Genomic DNA, 6,000 nt, shown 5'->3' on the forward strand with positions numbered 1-6,000 from the left:
ATATATATATATATATATATATATATATATATATATATTATGAGTGGGCACGTAGTGTATAATTATACAATATTTTTTATACTTATTTTTATTTATATTAAAATAGAGATATTATTATAACAATAAAAGGTAATGAAAGTTCAAATTTCAATTTAAATTGATTATATTTAAATAAGGTTATAAAATTGTAAAAATTAACGAGAGAATAATTTAATTTTAAATATTTGAAGAAAAAGAAAAAAAAAGGACTAAATAATAATATATACAACTTGTCGGTTTTGTTCAAGCGTTCTTGTTCACTCAACAGAGTTGATGAATAATAGTCAATCATTCAATCATAATGTACGAATGAGTAATCATGATTCGTCACTCAACATATGTATCATATATTGAGTTGATGAATAATAATCAATCATTCAATCATGATGAACGAATGAGTGATCATGATTCGTCACTCAACATATATGTCATATATTGAATTGATAAAAACACTATCATTTTATACTGCATCTACCGAAACTCAACTTCTCAACTATATTATTAAATGCAAGTTTTACAAAATGTTGGATTGCATTAAATCCTCTTATGTTCCAACTAGTCCAGCCATTAGACCTCTTCTCCATTCCCTGTCCGTTTTGTCTCCGTCGTGTTTCAAATATAATAAAATCCACTATCTACGATTTCGTTCAATGCACGTAACTCGATCTATATTTTGAATCAAAATATAATATTTTGGATACAAAAAGTAACACATTTTCATATTTCGAGTCAGATAAGAGATCAATCTCATAAAATTGACTTGTGAGACAATTCAAATCACACAAATTATATAAATTTGAAAATAAAGTTTAATATCCAATCAAATTTTAAAATTCGCGATTAATGATTTATTCGTACTTTATTGTCGAAAAGCTAACTGCAGTTATGTTACAGTAAATAGAACTGTCAGCTTTAAGTCTTCTTGCATATTTCTGGCACTGGAATTAGTCACATTATTTGTTGGATAAATCAAATTATAATTCAGTCTTTATTATAAAATCTTGGTCGCTCTAATTTATTTTGTCATTTTTTGAGTGGGTTCATTGTTCAACTATATTAGTATATCAATATTTTTTTTAAAAAAATTATGGGCAAAAATTTTTAATAAAGTGGAGTTGAGTTGGCTCGATGGACGGCATTTATTAGATGTAGTTTGGATAAGATAACTTTCTCCGGGAATAAACCGACTACAAATTAATATTTCAAAATTTAGGGAGATTTCAAATAAGATAATTTATTAAGAAAGTGATTAAATTTATAAATTGTGAATAAATGAGAAAAATAAAAAGTGGATGGTGTTTGAAAATAAAAATAAAATTTTGAATTTTTTAAGTCATGTTTGATAAATAAATTATTGTAATACTAGTTTTTTTATTAACATATTAAAAATACTCTTAATTGGATAACATATTTATTTCCCTCTTCAAAATTATTCGGGTAAGAGAGTACAAAGATTTTAATTTATTTACCAAAATATCATGATCAAAATCGCCATAAAACCAACTTTGAGTTTTTAAGTCAATAAGAAGGTAACACAAATCACAAAATAGTAGGTCTCTTGACGATCTCACGAATCTTTATCTGTGAGACGAGTTAATCTTACCGATATTTACAATAAAAAGTAATAATCTTAGCATAAAAAGTAGTATTTTTTCATTGATGACTCAAATAAGATATTCATCTCACAAAATACGACCCGTGAGACCGTCTCACACAGAATTTTTCCATCACAAAATTGTTTTTTAAGTGATTACTGAAAATTTAGTTGCAAATACTCTTTTAATATTATCCTGTTTTATATAATCATGTCTTAATTTAGAGTTTACGTTGGCTTAATTTGTAGCTTTACTAAAAAAAACAAACTGGTAAGATTTAAAATAACCTTATAGTTTTTTGAAAGTATTTTTAAAACTTTGTTAAAAACATACGCGGTAATATTTTTTATAGACTACTAAAATAGTATTATATCTATTTTAAAAAGGTAAAATTATATTAATTTATTTTTTAAGAGCATTCAAGCAATATTTATATAATTAACCAAAAGAAACTACAAAAACTATCCTAATATCTCAAAGCTTATAAATGATTTAATTGTCTTCAGAAATAAATAAGGTTAGTCAATCCAGCTTTGAGTGATTATTCAAATCAAACTTTTTCATTCGTTACACAGTACATGAATAATGATGTAATATATAAATATGTTGAATCAATACAAATATATATCATTATGATTTATAAATCCAGTCATTTGAATTTGAGGAAGTATTTGAAAAGAGAATTTGAAATAACTTTTCGTTAAGATGAATTTAAATTCCACAATGACTCAAAAATAATTAATCAGTATCTGAATCTATTAGCTTTTAGATTTACCATAATAAACCAATAATACAATTTTATAGAATTTGAGTGAAACGTCAATAAAACAAAAATCTATCGGTAGAATCCCATCGCCACCACCGGGATTCCGACTTTATGCCCTCTACTCCCTTTGAGCCAAACCTCGCCAAAGCTGTATGTTCCTGTTACTGATCGAACTGAAAGAGTGACACAAAATTTCCGGGATGTACCAGGTCTAAGAGTCATTGCTGGAGGCCATGTTTCGATGGCTACTGCTGGAGCCATTCTTGCGGTGATCATGTATGTTTCTTCCCCAGCGACATTTGTAACAGTACGTGTAACCGTTTGAGTTCCCACCAGATGGGATATCATGATCGAGGGTGAGTTGAGATTTGATGGATGGTTGAGAGTGTAGTTGCAGGGGTATGAGTGTAGTTTGTGATCTCATGCTTGTCGATACCAGGTGTGGCGCATAAGAAGCCCAGGTAGTCCTCGTATCCTAGATTCGAAACTGAGGTGAGCAGAATTTTAAAAGATGACAGCCTCTTTACGTAACATTTTACAAAACAATTATCAGCAAACAAACTGTCCAGCAACCCTTGGTTGAGCATAGCTAAGCACTATCAAAGACTTGTGTAAAAATGAATTTGGACCCCCGTTCAACGAATGAAAACTCATTTTAAGTAGAACAAGATAGTTCAACCACCTGATCTCTTTGATCGATAAAATGGGTGAAGAGGAAGTACGTTGCTTACATGCGTCAAAGATCAGTCCAGGATTTAAAGCTCCAAAGAGGATTGACATGGCCACCTCCATAATCAAAAGGTGTTGCAGCGACAAAAGATATAGTTTCAGATCCAGAATATTGTAGGGCTTCTAAGGGTCTCTCTGCTCTGTCAATGGTCGTCGCTGTAGTCATCAAGGCTGATTTTATTGCGGCAGGGTGAGGGTGGTTCTGCTTCAAAAGAGCAGCGATTCCTGCTATATGAGGGGCAGCCATGCTCGTTCCAGATATAACTGCAAATCCTTCATCTGCTTAAATGAAAAAACGTGTTAGAAATAAAAAAGTATATTCTAAACTCAGAATACCTTTGGATGATTTTGGTAAATGAAGGTAAAATATGTAACAAGGTATCCTAAAAACTTTACCGACGTAATTTGGCTCATCTGTTCCATTAGGTGCCCAAGCCGCCCAAATCAGAGATCCGGGAGCTAGAATATCTGGTTTTAGGAGATCTGCATCTTCAAAACTGTAATCTTTGATGTTGGGTCCTCGAGAAGAGAACAATGCTACTTGTGGGGCGGATTTGTGAAGTATAGGCTCCAGCCCTTCTCCAATGCTTCCTACTGCCTAAAGCTTGTCACTCGCCCCCTGTCCAATCTCTTGACGTGGAGACATTATAGTAGTCTATAAGCTCCTATAAGATATGATCATCCAAGAATGGGTATCACGAATGAGAACCAAGAGCAAAGTCGATTTGAAGCGAAAAAGACAATGGGCAAACTCAATAATGTTATTGAAGGTGCAAGAATATTTAAAATATCGATTCACAATTCAAAAACTGAAATCAAGCTGAAAAGAAAGCTTTTGCTTTCCCGAAGGCTTAGCTAATACAATAAGTGAGAAGATGAGAAAATAGTAATAGTTACCATTGACTTGCTAATATCGGTAATGAGGATCCCAGGGTGACCAAGTGGAACAGGATCAAATTTGTCCCAGGAGAAGTATTTTCGACTGCTAGCACAAATCCAACTGCTCCAAGACTCTTTGCTGTCTCGGAAACTCTCTCGATTGAAGCAGTGCCAACAACAAAATAAAAGAATATCCACAGAGAAGAATCTTCCCCTGCACTAAATTTCTGTTCAGTAGTTCAGGCCGCTGGCAATCTGAAGGACTATACTTGGCGACTGATGAATCTAGCATCACATCATTAGCAGCAACCAAGGTGAATGTCTTATTGGCGGGCGTTGCAGCTAAATAAATAAATAGATTGATAGAAACTGACAAAAATCACTTGAAGGACACTTAAATCAATGGATGATAGATAGTACGATGGTTAAAATTGAGTCAAGTTTGATGATAATTTCATGCAAAAGTAACATTAAATAAAGGAGCCAGAATTCTTTGTCATGAAAAATATACGAAGGCCATCCACACTTTAGTAAAAACTGATTTTTGTAAATGTTCGAAAAGCAAGAAATGAGGGATGAAATTTTCTCTACTTTTTTTTTATATAGTAAACGATAGTATTTTATTTATTATAACTTGATAAAAAGTACATCAGTGGACTAGAAGTTCACTGCCTTAGAGTTGCACCAAAATGATAAACTAGCTTAGTGATACACATACTCCCAATGTCTTATCAAATCTAAAACGGAGACATTCGAGAAATCTTTATGATTTCCAATCCACATGGCAACGTTAATCTTGACTTTTTCCCAACAACTGTCTGTCTTTTCCTCAATGTCTTCAAAGATTCTTCTGTTTCTTTCCAACCAAACAGTCCAGCAAACGCTTGCCAAAAAGTTCTACATCTATTCCCAGTAAGCTGCCCCAAATCCATTTGTAATAAATCCTTTGTTGACCTCGGTAAATATTCTTGCAGCGCTCGAGCCCATAAGTTTGTCGTAAAAAATATCACTCCGGACTAAGTAGGGAAACAAACAATCGCTGTCCAAAATATCATTTTCGTCTATGAGCAGAAAATTAGCGACCAGAAACACACACAAGGATGCTATTATCCCATCTTTCTCGAAGTGTGCACGTAAACATAATACTATACACCATTGTCAAAACAACATATAAAAATGACAAAAAAGGATGAGAAACAGGGAATATAGAGTTCAACTGGTGACTCTATGAGAAAAAATAGAAAAAAGCAAAGGAACCTGATACAGCAGAGAGCCAGCATAGATACTGGGCAAAACAATAAATACAAGTCAAGTATTTCGTTTTGACCAAGGATGAGGAATAGCTGAGTCTAGCCATAAATTATTTTTACAGTACTGTCTAGTTTATAAGTTCAACGGTTTTTGGTCAAATCCACATGTCAAATTGTTCAACTGCACTTAAAAGCTTCCACAATTGACTGAATGGCCGGCCCAATACTGACACTTGAAAAAGCAGCTTTCAAGGCCTAGTCCCTTTGGTGAATCAATTGAGCCCCTGATACAACTTTGGTGCCATCTGGTCAATGACCAATAGCTTCTTGGTCAGAGGGCTCCCAGAGGAAAAAAACACTACACGGTTTTTCTGAAGCCAACTTGGATGTTACTTAAGGTAAGACAACTTACATATGCCTATTATGAACCTGCATCCTCAGGGATCGATATACCTTTTGAATCTTATCAATCAAAGAGATTACCCCCTGACATCAGTGTCACCATTCATAACCTGGTCTAACAAAAAAATATATAACTATCTGCTAGGCAGCTAAAATATCATGAGTTTGATAGATAATAATGCAGATTTGCAAGTCTACTCCAAACAGGTCCACCTAAACCCAGCAAGAACACAGGTGATTTAGGGAAGAAGAACAAAAACTTCAACAACTGCATGATTATTCGTTAATCGGACGCAGACCAGCGCCTAGGCGGGCCTAGGGATCACTAGGCTGATTACAA

The 6,000-nt window shown here is 33.5% G+C and overlaps 1 pseudogene; it reads right to left on the minus strand.

The window, feature by feature from the left end:
• Positions 1-2,365: 2,365 nt before the first annotated feature.
• On the minus strand, positions 2,366-4,387 carry LOC140828659 (subtilisin-like protease SBT2.5; annotated as a pseudogene).
• Positions 4,388-6,000: the final 1,613 nt, after the last annotated feature.

This window comes from Primulina eburnea, chromosome 3 (assembly GCF_022965805.1).
Source record: "Primulina eburnea isolate SZY01 chromosome 3, ASM2296580v1, whole genome shotgun sequence".
Lineage (NCBI taxonomy): Eukaryota > Viridiplantae > Streptophyta > Magnoliopsida > Lamiales > Gesneriaceae > Primulina > Primulina eburnea.